This window comes from Triticum dicoccoides, chromosome 3B (assembly GCF_002162155.2).
Source record: "Triticum dicoccoides isolate Atlit2015 ecotype Zavitan chromosome 3B, WEW_v2.0, whole genome shotgun sequence".
Classification (NCBI taxonomy): Eukaryota; Viridiplantae; Streptophyta; class Magnoliopsida; order Poales; family Poaceae; genus Triticum; species Triticum dicoccoides.
The window spans coordinates 253,430,159-253,446,236 of record NC_041385.1 but is presented as its reverse complement, the minus strand read 5'-3'; positions in this window follow the sequence as shown (position 1 = coordinate 253,446,236).

Below are 16,078 nucleotides of genomic sequence, written 5' to 3'. Positions count from 1 at the left end.
TGACTCTATGACTCAAGTAATTTATCAATAGGCTCCGAGGAGCGAGATATTACAAACATGGGTCTCATGACCCAACATTCAGAGCATACAAAACAAAGCACAAGCGGAAGCTATCATGTCTGAGTACAGACATCTATAAATGAAAAAGGCTGAGAAACCTGACTATCTACCAATCCTGCCGAGGCACAAGATCGTAGCTGAGGTAACAAGCTAAACGTCGAAGATCACGCGGAATTACTAGTGAGACTGAAGTCTCTCTGCAAAAACATAAAATAGGCAAACGTGAGTACAAATGTACCCAGCAAGACTTACATCAGAACTATCTACATATGCATCATTATCAACAAAGGGATGGTGGGGTTTAACTGCAGCAAGCCAGCTTTGACTCGGTGGCTATCCTGAACTACGACTGCAAGTAACTCTTTGAGGTGGCGCACACGAGTCCACATATTCACCATATCAATACACCACTATGGATCCGCTCCCGTCTCCCTACGAGAACGCCATCCATAGCACTCACGCTTATCTTGCGTATTTTAGAGTATCCACTTTCACTTGTCTATGAACTGATATAAGCAACCCAGAAGTCCTTTTCCGCGGACACGGCTATTCGAATAGATCATATTAACCCTGCAGGGGTGTACTTCTTCACACACGCTCTCACCACTTACCGCCGTTTACACGACATGTACTCGGCAACCTTCAAGCGGAAGCCCAACGTGGGTGTCGGCCACGGCCTGCCTAAACACTCAAGTCTCTAGTCCAGGTTTATCGCCTATTCGGGTTCCATCCATGAGGAGATCCGGCCGGAGTTTCGCTCACAGCCCCAAACGATGTGAACAGGGTTCCGTGACACCAAACGGGCGCCCGGTATACCCGGCCACGTGCCTACCGCATCACAGCCCACCCCTATGGCCAGCGCTGCGCACGGCCTCCAGCATACTACAAACACCAGAAACTACTTGCAACTCCTGGACAGAGGACAAGGGTGATTAAGAAGCCGAGAGGGTCCATTGGTTTCGGGCCTAATGCGTGGTAGTAGCTGAATCATGGATCACAAACACACAACTCAGTTCCTGAGGACGGCTGCAATGAGACAACCCACCATGTACTCCTACATGGCCTCTCACCGCTACCTTTACCAAATCGTGTTCACACGCTTAGCTCACACACCGTAGGACATGTTCACACACCTCTGATTCATCCCGGATGAATCAGACCTGACTCAACTCTAAGCAGTAGCAGTCATGACAAACAAGCATGAATGAGTAGGCACATCAGGGCTCAAACAACTCCTACTCATGCTAGTGGGTTTCATCTAATTACTGTGGAATGACAGGTCATGCAGAGGATAAAGGGGTTCAGCTACCGCAGCAAGTAACAGATGAATCGATGTTGTCCTAATGCAGTAAAAGAGAGCAGGAGCGAGAGAGTGGGATTGTATCGGAATGAACAAGGGGGTTTTGCTTGCCTGGCACTTCTGAAGATAACATTGAGTCTTCATTAGTGTCAACGATCACATCATCGGTATCACGTAGCGAGTTCGTCGGCGGTCTCGTTGGGCTCGGGGACGCGCCGGAGTGGCCGAATCGACGGAGAAGGGCGCCGGGGCCGAAGCTTGAAGACGATGGCGATGGCGGCTGCTCGGGGCCCTTCTGGTCGCGTGAGACGACGAGGAGGACGAGGGCAGAACAGCGGAGCTTTGGGAGGCGTCGGGGAGGCGAGACGGTGGCTGTGGCCGCGCGAGCGCTGGTTGGCGGCGACGGGCTCCATTCGGTCGCGGGAGGGGAAGCAGAGGAGCGAGGGGGAGGGAGGTCCAGAGAGCGAGGGAGAAGTGAGAGGGGGTCGGGGAGGCGCGTGGCGTCTCCGGGCGTCGAGGAGGGAGGCAACCAGGCAGGAGGTGGCCAAGCGCGGTGGCGGTGCTCGCCACCGAGCTGCTTCGTGCGCTGGCACGGGAAGAAGACAGGCATGCCCCCTGGTGGTTGGGCTGCACAGAGTTGGGCTGTCCAGGTGGGCTTGGTGGGCTGCAGAGGTAAGTCCAGGTAAGGTTTCTCTCCCTCTCTCTGTTATTTCTATTTCAGTTCTGTTTTCTTTTATTTAATCTGTTTTGCCACTGTTTTGAATTTAAAAATAATTCAAACAATGCCAAAAACTCCTCTGAAAATATTTATGCTGCTTAATGGACTTTTCCAAAAGCACATAAAATGTTTCAGGGTATTTGGAAATATATTCTATACAAGTTATGAATATGGTTCCAAATGCAAATAAAGTAATGATTTAAGTTCAGTGCTCAAAATATTCCTCAAAAATGTTCATTATTTTTGGTTTGGTGCAAAACCCTTGCCAAAATATAACCAACATTATTTAAGGCCATTTTGAAAACATTGAATGCATTTACCAGGGTTCTTTGCCCCTCTTTTATTTTAAGTTTTTGAGGCTTCCAAAATTCCTCAGTTCAAGTTTCAGAAATTTAAATATGATGCCTGGATGAAGATGCAACTATTTACAAACAATATTCTAGGGCTGTGACAACTCACCCCCACTAAACAAAAATCTCGTCCCGAGATTCAAGTGTAGGGTAAGGTGAAGGGGGAACGCAAACTAGCACAATCTTCACGATCCAGTTGCACTTCAAATGGACGTTGATTCGTTCACCACCATTGTCTCGAAGTCTTGCTCTGAGAACTCCAACTAACATGACAACGAGAGGAAAAGAGAGACCCTAAAAGAATGGTTCTTCTCGAAGGTCGAACAACTCAGGATTAACTCACGGAATGAGACATAGCAACATCTCTCGAGCTGAGAGGCGAAGCACACATCCATAGGAATGGAGTGAAGCAGATGACGAAGGTTCACTTGGTAGACAACAATTTCACGCTTAAGAAGGTGGTAATCGATTGTCAACGTAGCGAGGAGTTGAGTTGCCATGATACCACAACGAGGCATCTTAGGGATGGTGACTCGTAGATATATCCCCTTAAGTGGCAAGAAGAATTACTTTTGATTCAGAGATCATTGAAACTCTTTAAACCAGCCTAAGACAATTCTCGAGCGATCGTTTGGAGGGGGTCGGTAGAATGGCATACTCAAACTTGGATGATGTGGATTACCTTGTTAAAGACAACGTAATGGATGAATTTGCTTATCACCGGAAATGGAAGAGACCCATGGTAGAATGACACATTGGCGGTGCAAGCTAGGAACAAAATGCAAATGCTGGGAATGATTCTGGTAACTGGGAAGAACCCAACAATAGAGAGTGAATTCACTGTTTGAATAGGTCATAGCATTGCCGAGGAAACTGAGAGCAAACCCAGTTAGTGCCGATGATAACACGTAGCGCTTGTGCGTGCTCTCAAGAACTTGAGCATTTCCGTATTCATTAGGGTTTTACCAATATCCGTGTCAAGGATCCTGGCAACACAACTTGCTACCACGATGAATGATGATGGATGATGCAGATGCAAAGGAAGATAACACTTCTCAGATTTCATCTTAGCGAGGCCAAGGAAATAAAATCTGGATGATCGACCGAAAGACATTTAGCACTCCGCTTCTAATGTTCTCCTTGATGTGCTAGTGTAACCCATTCATAGATATGGTTTGATATCTAGAACATCGAGTAAAAGGTCGGACTTCGGGAATACAAAAATCCATAGGGGCAACTAGGGAGTAAACCCTACGAAATCCCTATGGGGAGGTGGCCAACTTCATCAATCAAGATATTATAATAATAGGTTTTCCGGCTGGGTGTGTTGGCCACGACATCCACTTTACCGGTTATCGCGCGACCAATATTATAATTCTTGGGAAATATTCCAACCATCATATCTGCCTGAGATTCAGATCTGGTTGGTGTCAGGATATTCCAGACTCATCGAGTCTAGGAAGAAAAACGGAAGTTTGCAACACAATTCGACGAGATAACGTTGCGAGATTCTCGGGAAATGAACTACGATAGCAAACTCCAAAACATGAGCTGGTTCTGCTACAAACATGTGAACACGTTGTCCCAGACAAGCATGACCACAAAGTAGTCTTATAATAAAACACTACTGAGTTCAGGAGGGGGAACCATCAACGAGGGTATCGAAGTCCTTACATAAGTCCGGATTAGCTCTTATGAAGAAACTCCTTCTCCTTGAACAAATCAATCAGTGGCTTGGTGTGCTAGGGATACATATAGATTGAAGGTTGCAAGTCTTCAAACCACAGCATTCTTCGCACGTGTGCATGACTGATTTGGAATGATTCCAAAGAAAGCAACATTGACTTTCTCGAATCCACGGTGGCAACTTGCATCAGATGCACATGAACTGGAGGAAGTCACTTCTTACATCCGAACATATGCTTCATGAACTAGCATGAACAAATGCTTTCAAAAGTTTCCAACACTAGCTTAATGTTCAACAAAATCATGGAGGAGATAAGGATGTTGTCAATGGGCTCAACAACAATTCATCCGGGTTTCCTTTTGAAAGGAATTCCATAGTTAAGTGAACACGGTGATAGCATTGGTCAGACCAAAGATGTAATGGTGTATGCTCGAGGGATCAACCATGAATAAGACAACATTACGAGCATCATTGGTACTGATTTGATTTGACGATAGCCCACACTCAAATCAAAGGATTGATAAGACAATAGGTCCAGCAACTGATCACAAGGACCAATCGATGAAGATATCATCTTTCTTCAACACACACTACACAAGAATATCCCTTTGGAACAAACTAAGTCAGGCAAGCTCTTATCTTCCAACTCTCCAGGTTGTTGTCTAGCTTAACCAACTAGCTCAGGGGTATCCAACATGGATTCTTGGAGAAAGGGTGGTTTACAGGATAAACCAACTTGATCACGAGCTCAACATAACAGTCGGGGAACAACCTGGTAATACTTCCGAGAAGATATTTGGAAAGTCATGAACCACCGGTATGTTACTAAGCTCGAGAACAATCTCGCTTTTGAGGGCAAGACGATATGATCAAATGAGTGAGGACTTGACAAGATCCTAACTCATCAATCGAAGGGTGCACCGAAATAAGGACTAGGTAGCACGATCAGTCTTAGAAGGATGATTCAAAAACCAACACGCTAAGAATGAAATTATTATCCTTTAACTACCAAGCAATGAGGTCGCTGGGAGTATTGATTTCACACATCACAATTCATTTGTCGGTATTCCGGTTGCATCAACACGAGGGCCGAGGAATGACTAATGATGGTGAGAAGTATCACTACATCAAAATTCATGAGAGTTGGTGCAGTTCTCATGACAATTCTGACATAAAGGGGGTAATACTCCAAGGTAGAACAGAACCAAAAGCTGGATTAGCAATTTGATCTGCGGAGCACAACTTCTTTGACCCAATCCTGGATAGGGAAGAGGTACTGGAGTTTGTTTCTCCTAGTCATTCCGCGATGGAATGGCTTGACGGACCACAAGAGTAATAGGCATCGATAAACGAACGCACGCATACTCTTGACTATCAATTGATAGACGAAGGTCAGTAGACAGCTAAAGAGGGACAACTCAAAGGAACATATAACTTTCTGAGTTGTGGATGCATAGATTAGTATGTCGAACCAAGTTCAACAAGTTTCTTCCGAATAACCCATGCAGAAAAGTAGAACTGGCAGGGTCACAATATATAATGGAGAACTCATCGAGAGCACTCTTGTTGTCATCTTTTGGTTCAGAAGAACTTCTGCCAAGAATGGTTCATGGTAATTGGAAGAAGGATGTACCACGAACCTCGACGACTATCGCAAAGGTTACTAATATCCTAAAGGAACTAGCAAACCCTATCAACATGAAGTAAGTAGAGTGAATCTCGGGTTCAAAACCCAAGGAGTAGAATACCTACTACTAAGTAGCATCATGGGATGCTTTCGAGAATGATGGCCAGAATCATCACACTGGAAACACAAATCATGGCTAAATTACTAGATGATCCCCTAGGACACCTAGGGTCATAATAATATCTCCAACATATTTGTCGAGGCAACAGAGTACCTCAACTCACCGATTAGTGTGGTTAATCTGGCCCAAAGGAACATTGAAACGGGAAGAAAGGATTTGCAAATGCATCAGACTACTTAGAAACCTGGGATGACTCGGACAGCATAACGGCTGTAAATGCTCAGAAAAGATTTGAGACATTCACAAAAATGGTGGCATAACCACTCAGAAGCACAATATCAAGGTTTCGAGATCAACAATTAACATACGGAAGTAGTAGGAACTGAACTGAGACTTAAATCCAACAATCTTATAAGTCCACTGATTAGTAACACGTGATCCTAATAGAAAGAAGGGATAGCCTAGTTCTTAATCCCCGTAGAAGAGAAGATGATGACTCAGATCAGAAGGGCATGAGGTAAAGGAGTAAAAAGAGCCTTACGTTCCATCCCACAATCAATTCCCTTACATAACTAAAGAATTTCTAGACTCAACTTCGACCAGTTTGGCTTGGTAATCCTACAGGCAGTCAAGCTCTGATACCAACACTGTCAGGACCCCGACTCAATGCCACATCGATCTAGCATGTAACACCTCATATCACTTTGCGGCCTCACGCACGGTATTCCCACGGGTGTCGCCTTACCTTTGCCCGGGACCGTTTGCGCCTTTTGGCACACGTATATGACAGTGTCGCTAGCATCCATATGATAAGGAGCCCGGGCTGACATGGCTAGTCGTAAACCCAAAGTGGCACAGACTTATAGGGACAGGCATCCATGACCCAGCATCGAACGTGTCGGTCATCAGCGAGTGAATCCAGGCTGTAGCACTGGGCTAGCAGGACTCCGGTGAACCGGGCTGTAGCGGGCTAACAGGACTCTGGTATTCATCGCGTGACATTTCCACGAAGGGACAGACACAGGAACGAAGAAGGACACATGCCGGCCAGCCTAAGTGTTCCGGAGCAGTAGCAAGCTACCATGGCTCAGTGAAACACTAGGAGACATTTCCCCGTAAGAGAGGCTACTAAAGATAAACAACTAGATGGTCAGATCCCACACATACCAAGCATTTCAATAACATACACACAATATGCTCGATATGTGCAAATACAACATGGCATCACAACATGACTCTATGACTCAAGTAATTTATCAATAGGCTCCGAGGAGCGAGATATTACAAACATGGGTCTCATGACCCAACATTCAGAGCATACAAAACAAAGCACAAGCGGAAGCTATCATGTCTGAGTACAGACATCTATAAATGAAAAAGGCTGAGAAGCCTGACTATCTACCAATCCTGCCGAGGCACAAGATCGTAGCTGAGGTAACAAGCTAAACGTCGAAGATCACGCGGAATTACTAGTGAGACTGAAGTCTCTCTGCAAAAACATAAAATAGGCAAACGTGAGTACAAATGTACCCAGCAAGACTTACATCAGAACTATCTACATATGCATCATTATCAACAAAGGGATGGTGGGGTTTAACTGCAGCAAGCCAGCTTTGACTCGGTGGCTATCCTGAACTACGACTGCAAGTAACTCTTTGAGGTGGCGCACACGAGTCCACATATTCACCATATCAATACACCACTATGGATCCGCTCCCGTCTCCCTACGAGAACGCCATCCATAGCACTCACGCTTATCTTGCGTATTTTAGAGTATCCACTTTCACTTGTCTATGAACTGATATAAGCAACCCAGAAGTCCTTTTCCGCGGACACGGCTATTCGAATAGATCATATTAACCCTGCAGGGGTGTACTTCTTCACACACGCTCTCACCACTTACCGCCGTTTACACGACATGTACTCGGCAACCTTCAAGCGGAAGCCCAACGTGGGTGTCGGCCACAGCCTGCTTAAACACTCAAGTCTCTAGTCCAGGTTTATCGCCTATTCGGGTTCCATCCATGAGGAGATCCGGCCAGAGTTTCGCTCACAGCCCCAAACGATGTGAACAGGGTTCCGTGACACCAAACGGGCGCCCGGTATACCCGGCCACGTGCCTACCGCATCACAGCCCACCCCTACAGTCAGCGCTGCGCACGGCCTCCAGCATACTACAAACACCAGAAACTACTTGCAACTCCTGGACAGAGGACAAGGGTGATTAAGAAGCCGAGAGGGTCCATTGGTTTCGGGCCCAATGCGTGGTAGTAGCTGAATCATGGATCACAAACACAGAACTCAGTTCCTGAGGACGGCTGCAATGAGACAACCCACCATGTACTCCTACATGGCCTCTCACCGCTACCTTTACCAAATCGTGTTCACACGCTTAGCTCACACACCGTAGGACATGTTCACACACCTCTGATTCATCCCGGATGAATCAGACCTTACTCAACTCTAAGCAGTAGCAGGCATGACAAACAAGCATGAATGAGTAGGCACATCAGGGCTCAAACAACTCCTACTCATGCTAGTGGGTTTCATCTAATTACTGTGGAATGACAGGTCATGCAGAGGATAAAGGGGTTCAGCTACCGCAGCAAGTAACAGATGAATCGATGTTGTCCTAATGCAGTAAAAGAGAGCAGGAGCGAGAGAGTGGGATTGTATCGGAATGAACAAGGGGGTTTTGCTTGCCTGGCACTTCTGAAGATAACATTGAGTCTTCATTAGTGTCAACGATCACATCATCGGTATCACGTAGCGAGTTCGTCGGCGGTCTCGTTGGGCTCGGGGACGCGCCGGAGTGGCCGAATCGACGGAGAAGGGCGCCGGGGCCGAAGCTTGAAGACGATGGCGATGGCGGCTGCTCGGGGCCCTTCTGGTCGCGTGAGACGACGAGGAGGACGAGGGCGGAACAGCGGAGCTTTGGGAGGCGTCGGGGAGGCGAGACGGTGGCTGTGGCCGCGCGAGCGCTGGTCGGCGGCGACGGGCTCCATTCGGTCGCGGGAGGGGAAGCAGAGGAGCGAGGGGGAGGGAGGTCCAGAGAGCGAGGGAGAAGTGAGAGGGGGTCGGGGAGGCGCGTGGCGTCTCCGGGCGTCGAGGAGGGAGGCAACCAGGCAGGAGGTGGCCAAGCGCGGTGGCGGTGCTCGCCACCGAGCTGCTTCGTGCGCTGGCACGGGAAGAAGACAAGCATGCCCCCTGGTGGTTGGGTTGCACAGTGTTGGGCTGTCCAGGTGGGCTTGGTGGGCTGAAGAGGTAAGTCCAGGTAAGGTTTCTCTCCCTCTCTCTGTTATTTCTATTTCAGTTCTGTTTTCTTTTATTTAATCTGTTTTGCCACTGTTTTGAATTTAAAAATAATTCAAACAATGCCAAAAACTCCTCTGAAAATATTTATGCTGCTTAATAGACTTTTCCAAAAGCACATAAAATGTTTCAGGGTATTTGGAAATATATTCTATACAAGTTATGAATATGGTTCCAAATGCAAATAAAGTAATGATTTAAGTTCAGTGCTCAAAATATTCCTCAAAAATGTTCATTATTTTTGGTTTGGTGCAAAACCCTTGCCAAAATATAACCAACATTATTTAAGGCCATTTTGAAAACATTGAATGCATTTACCAGGGTTCTTTGCCCCTCTTTTATTTTAAGTTTTTGAGGCTTCCAAAATTCCTCAGTTCAAGTTTCAGAAATTTAAATATGATGCCTGGATGAAGATGCAACTATTTACAAACAATATTCTAGGGCTGTGACAGCCGCTTTTTCACCAGCGTGATATCGGCATCAATAGAACCGATCCGCCTCCTTAGTTCGGCAACTTCAATGGACTGGTCGGCTGCCGAACCTGTATATACATACGCATATATGCAGTGCAATCATTACTATATGATCCCACGTTTGCCACCTAGGGCGGGCAACCAGAGTCTCAGGGGCTACTATCCATATGGAGCACACCTAGCGCGTGCCTCACGGCCAAAAATTGTGTAATTTTCACTACATACCTCAAAGCCTCTGAGCAGGCTCGTAAATGCTTCATTCAAACCGCTTGTGGTGGATGAAATCTTCTTGAGCATCATGCTCATTAATGAGCGGTGCTCCTCCGAGAGCGCAGCTCGCTCCAGAAGGCCTGTCAGTATGTCCGGCCGGACATCGAACTATGTCGGACCATTCTCATCGCCCACCATGGGAGCCAAATGCTCAGGGCTCAAGGCGACTGACGTATTAGCTTCCGGCTTCAGCAGATCCGGACTCCTCCGTGACGACACCTCGGTGTCGCCCGCTTCATGAGGCAGAGAGGTGGGTGGGGTCTCGCTCTCCATCATCTCCGGAGGAAGATCCCCCAAAGACGAGTTCTGTTGAGAAGAGCTACTAGCCGGACTGCAAAAGACGAATCCTGGTTATTGATCTCGGAGAAAAGTAGTACCTTCGACTTAACGATTAAACTCATAGCTCGGTTGAGGGATGGCCCGTTGGCGGGCATGACACGATGGGGACACCCGTCGTGGCAGAGCCCCCCAGCGACACTTTCTTCCCTTGTTTGGGCATCTCCATCTCCAAGTCTTCGGAGCCGACCCTTTTCTTCCCGCGTGGGGAGGTGGCCTCGGATTCCCCTCCCCGACTATCCTCCCTTGGGGAGGAAGAAATTCCCCGGTCCGGATGCGCAGTGTTTGAAGTTCGACTTCACTATCCTTTCCTTCGTCTTTCCTGAGGGTATTTTGCTGAGCACCCGGCCAAGCATCCTGGCAACGGTTGGACCAGGCGAGCCTTCGGGAAGTGGCGCTGGACACCTGATTCTCTCCGCCTTGCTGAGCCATTCCTGGCCACGGAGGGTTTTCAGAATAATGACTATGACAAATAAAAACAAAGTGTCCGGTTTTAAAGTTACTTACTTGGGCATCTAGGCGATTGCAGCTTAGGCCCGCATCCTCGGTGGTGTCCGGACACTTTACTTGTGGTCCGAAGAATAATTTACACATCCCTTCGAGCTTCAGGCCGAAGAAGTGCTTAATAGTCCGCGGACCCTCTGGATTAAACTCCCACATCCGGAGAGGCTGGCGTTTACACCGCAACATCCGTCGGATTAGCATTACTTGAATTATGCTGACAAGGTTAATGCCCCTCTCAAGAAGCTCCCGGATTCGGCTCTGCAGTATTGGAACATCACTAGTGCCCAATTCCGTCCTACGTCGGTCCATAACGCCAATTGTGACGAAGGGCCCGAGCGGAACTCGGGGGCGGCCACCCACTTTGTGCCTCTGGGGGCCGTAACATAAAACCACCTCCGTTGCCATACATCGGATACTTCTGGGAAAGAACCCTCTAGCCATGGGGCATTGGCGTTCCTGCTTATTATGGCACCTCCGCGCTCCATGTGTCGCCCCTCGATCATCTTCGGCTTCACATTGAATGTCTTGAGCCATAAGCCGAAGTGTGGAGTGACGTGGAGAAAAGCCTCGCAGACAATGATGAACGATGAGATATGGAGGATAGCGTCCGGAGCTAGATCATGAAAATCCAACCCATAATAGAACATGAGCCCCCTCACAAAGGGATCAAGGGTGAGGCCCAAGCCGTGGAGGAAGTGAGGAACAAACACGACGCTCTCATTGGGCTCCGGTGTAGGGATGACCTGCCCTGGAGCAGGAAGCCTGTGCTAAATGTCGGCGGTCAAATACCCGACCTCCCTAAGCCTCGCAATGTCCTCCTCTTAGATCGAGGAGGCCACCCACCGGCCTTGAGGGTTGGATCCGGACATATTGGAGGATCTGGGGTGTTGGAGCTTCGGTCTCGGGTGTTAGAACTCGAGGTGCAAGAAGGCGCAACGGAGGTGGAAAAGAGGCATAGGCCTCGGCCCCTTTATAAAGGAGGTGAATATCAAGAGCCCTCAGACTGACCACTTGAGGCTTATCTAAAAACACACGGAGTCATACCAGCGGTAGTCGTGGGGTCACGCACGCCCATATTGATGGAAGATCCCATAATAGGAGGAACACGATCTCTGCTTTGGCAGGGCGTGCCAATAAAACTGCCTCGCAATGCGAATCGAGGTGGGGCGAGAAATGCCGGTTCGTGTTGGACCGGGCCATGATGCAAGGGCACGATGTACGAAGATTGCCAGCAGATCAGATTTATGCTACAATAGTATGTGAGGATCATCTCGCAGATCCGGACACGGTCTAAGTGTTCGATAATTACTTTGGAGTATTCGGAGATGGAACCCGCCTTGCAATGCCGAAGACAAGACTGGGTGCCGGACTCATCGTCATTGAAGCCTAGTTCAGGGGCTACTGAGGGATTCCGGGATTAGGGGGTATCCGGACAGCCGGACTATATACATCATCCGGACTATTGGAGCGTGAAGATACAAGACTCAAGACTCCGTCCCGTGTCCGAATGGGACTCTCCTTTGCGTGGAAGACAAGCTTGGCGATCCAGATATTATATTTCCTTCCTTGTAACCGACTCCGTGTAAACCCTTGCCCTCTCCGGTGTCTATATAAACTGGAGAGGTTGGTCCTTAGAAGGCCGCTCACAATTACAATCATAATCATCATAGGCTAGCTTCTAGAGTTTAGCCTCTACGATCTCCTGGTAGATCTACTCTTGTACTACTCATATCGTCAATATTAATCAAGCAGGAAGTAGGGTTTTACCTCCATTGAGAGGGCCCGGACCTGGGTAAACATTGTGTCCCTTGCTTCCTGTTACCATCAGCCTAAGACACACAGATCGGGACCCCCTACCCGAGATCCGCCGGTTTTGACACCGACAGCGGTTTCGAAGGAAGATATACCTAAAGGTTGTCGGGATGTGGATAGGTGGGCGGCGGGAGGCCGGATCCGCCCACACTAGGGCAATGACGAAGGGACTGGAGGACCTCCCACGCCGGTGCTCGGCCAGAGATAATGGTGCGGCCGGCAGTGGGTCTCCTCCCTCGGTGTTGATGACGACCTAAACGCTGCCCCTTCTCTCCTTCACCGGCGGAGGGGGATACATCCGGATCTGTAACCAATGGTGAGGATAGAAAGACAGTGTTTATAAAGGGAGAAAGTTAGTGTTACCACCGCTATCTTGTTTTGATCTGGAGAGGATGAGAGTGTGTCAATAGAGCAACCCTAGCAAGCAAGCGCGGAGGCTCTGGCCTATATATACGTAGTGGGGTAGTTTTCCTTTTTCACTCCATCAAAACAACCGTTTAAAATTGTGTACTTCGTGCCAGTTCGCCTTTTTTAGTTGTTGATTGTTTTTTGAGATAGCTACCCGCTTATTCCAAGTGGTTTTATGGTGTACCAGGTCGCACTTTGTATCGTTCAAGTCTGGTACAAGTCCCTCCATTAAATAAACAACCACCCCCTCGTAAAAATTGTGAATAAGTCCACGGCTAAAATTACCGGAAACGTGGGCTGCCCCAACATGCATTATTATTTATATTGTCTACTCCCTCCGTTCCTAAATATAAGTCTTTTTTATTATCCGCACCTAAGACAAGAATTTTTTTTATTAGCAGTGAACCCCACATGTCATAGACACAAAAAGTGTGGCAAGATTCCCTTAGGCAAGCAAAATTGTGTCTAACAATTTGAGCAACTCAAGTTAGGAAAGTGTGGGAAAAATAATGTGGCAACATAAGAAAAACATAGTCACAATCCAAACAGCCCCGTAATTTTTTGTGACATGCATGAACATTTGGTTAGTTAAATTTATAGTCAAAATTTGCCAGGGTGCATCAAATCAACACATGCAAGTATCAAAAGGAAAGTCGCGGCATGCATGCATGCGTTGTACTCCCTCTGTTTCCAAATATAAGTCTTTTTAGAGATTGCAACAAGTGACTACATAAGAAGCAAAATGACTGAATCTACACTCTAAAATATGTCTACATACATCCGTATGTTGTAGTCCATTTGAAATGTCTAAAAAGACTTATATCGAGTGCAGTGTGTTGATATGTCACGTAATTAATGCATCGGTAAACGCAAATTATTGAAATATATCAAGTGTAGTGCTTTGATGTGTCGCGTCAACTCATACAAGACCAAGAAGTTTGATTACTAGAACGCCCTCTCCCTCGCGGACTGAGCTCCGGTGCCTTAACTGCACCTGCCTTTTGCTGCATGACAGGTGGGCCACCCACCTGTTGGGCCCACCTATCATAGATGAAAGGCAGGAGCAGTAAGTCAATGAAGCTGCGTCCCTCCCTCGTGCATGAGCATGGTGGCTGGCAGGACTAGGAGAAGCTTTCGCTACACGCTATCCCTCCCACACGCGGTGGACGGACATGCAGCAGTGGATTCGATACTGTAGAAGTAGTAGTAACATCATTGTTCGTCTTCTCGAAGAGGCGAAGAGCCAAGCACAACCCGAACGTGGCAGCTGTGAATGCTCGCGTGGTAGTCTTTGTGTAGGGGTGGGGTGTGGTGTGGTGCCTTGGAGCACGCATATAGCCAGGCTCTTGCATGAGACAAAATTGCTATTTGAGCCCACTATTGTAGTACTAGTACTTGCTAGTATAGCTCTGTAAACCGGAAAGGAGTATTTGCCTTTCTAGAGATTTCAACAAGTGACTAGACCGGACCGCGTGCGGTACTCCCTCCCTTCCGGTTTATAGGGCTCAAATCTCAAATCTCATCAACCAAGGCATTTTGTGATTGGAGGAATGTATCTCATACTTTACAAAACTACCCTAATTAAAATCATGCATTAATTACGTAGTTCTCTCGTTTTCCTCTCCGCCTTGGTCGTGGTGCACAATATTGAGCACTCATATATGACTAGTTGCTCTATCTACGTGCGGGACATCAAAGCATCCAGCCTGCGTGCCATCCACCAAATCACAGCGACGTGCTACAGTCGAGACTCACCGGTCACCCCGGTGCGGCAGTCATGACCCGTCATATCAGAAAACCCACACCTTTACCAGCAGTGGTAAAGTGGCCTCGAAGTTGGACTGACGAAGCAACCATCATTTCACTAGAACGCTCGTTGAAGCCATTTCTCCCCTTTCTTGAAGAAAACCTCACTCCAGGCTACTCACTTCTGCCATTTTTCTTCTGTACCGACGAAAGAAAGGTGGGAAAATCAGTGATGCTACTATATTTTCATTCCAAGAATCTTCTTTTGGTGAAGCACCGACCGATTCTCACAGCCTATTCTTTTCCCGCTTTCGTTGCGATTGTGGTTTCCTTTCGATTGCTTTTTGTTTGTTAGTTCATTGATGGATCCTGGAGCACCAGGCAAAGAGTTGCCGGCGGACAATCCACTGGAGACAGCGATCTCGAGGAAACGATCACCGACCAATGAGTTGACCATGTTGGCCGCCAACCCATGGAGACGAACAACTCCTAGAAACAAGCTTTGGCCAAAGAGTTGACGACATTGGCGGACGAACTCCTCAAAGAAAGTTGGAAGAATAGCAAGGGCCCCACTGTGCCTACCCCAGAAACTCTAATGGCAACCTATGCGAGGCTCATGGCCGAGTTTGAGGAGATAGTCGCCGTTGAGAAGCAGTATTCCCCTGGCAAGGTGATGGCCCCCATCGAGGACGAGGAGATGTCCCCGGGAGGGATGGGATCCCCCGGTGAGCTGCACAAGGTAAAAATTAATGGCTTACCATAGTTGTGGTTTATTATTATTTGCAATGTGCTTGCTAATATGTTAGGGTTGTGCAGGTGCCGGTGGAAGTCCTTGATGATTCTGATGTTGCGGCCCGTCCTGTGGACAATGCCCCAGAGATCATTTTGGGCCGAACGAAAAAAATCGGTCATACATATGACACTTCTACGACGATAATTGTTACCAAACCCGGTATCATCATAGATGTGGTGGGATCCTACTTCTATGACAAAAAATCATGACAGAAAATGGGCTTTTTGTCCTGGGCGGGCCGGAGACGCAGCTGCATGACATTCTTTGGGCCGTCCATGACGGAAAAAACCGTGGTAGAAGCGAGGGGGAGGAATATTTTGGGGAGTTGCCGGTTACGGTGGGAGGTCGGGGGCCGAGTGATGCGTGTTTCTGTCGTACAGGTACGCGCGTGTGTGCGAGGCATTGGCTCTAATTGAACCCGAGCGAGGCGTTGGGCTCTAACTGAACCCGAGTGATTGCACTGCAGGTTACATGTTACTGAACCCGAGCGATCGATTGATGGCTGTTAACTGAACCCGATCGAGCGATTCCTTCGCTATTGCTGCTAACTGAAGCCGATCG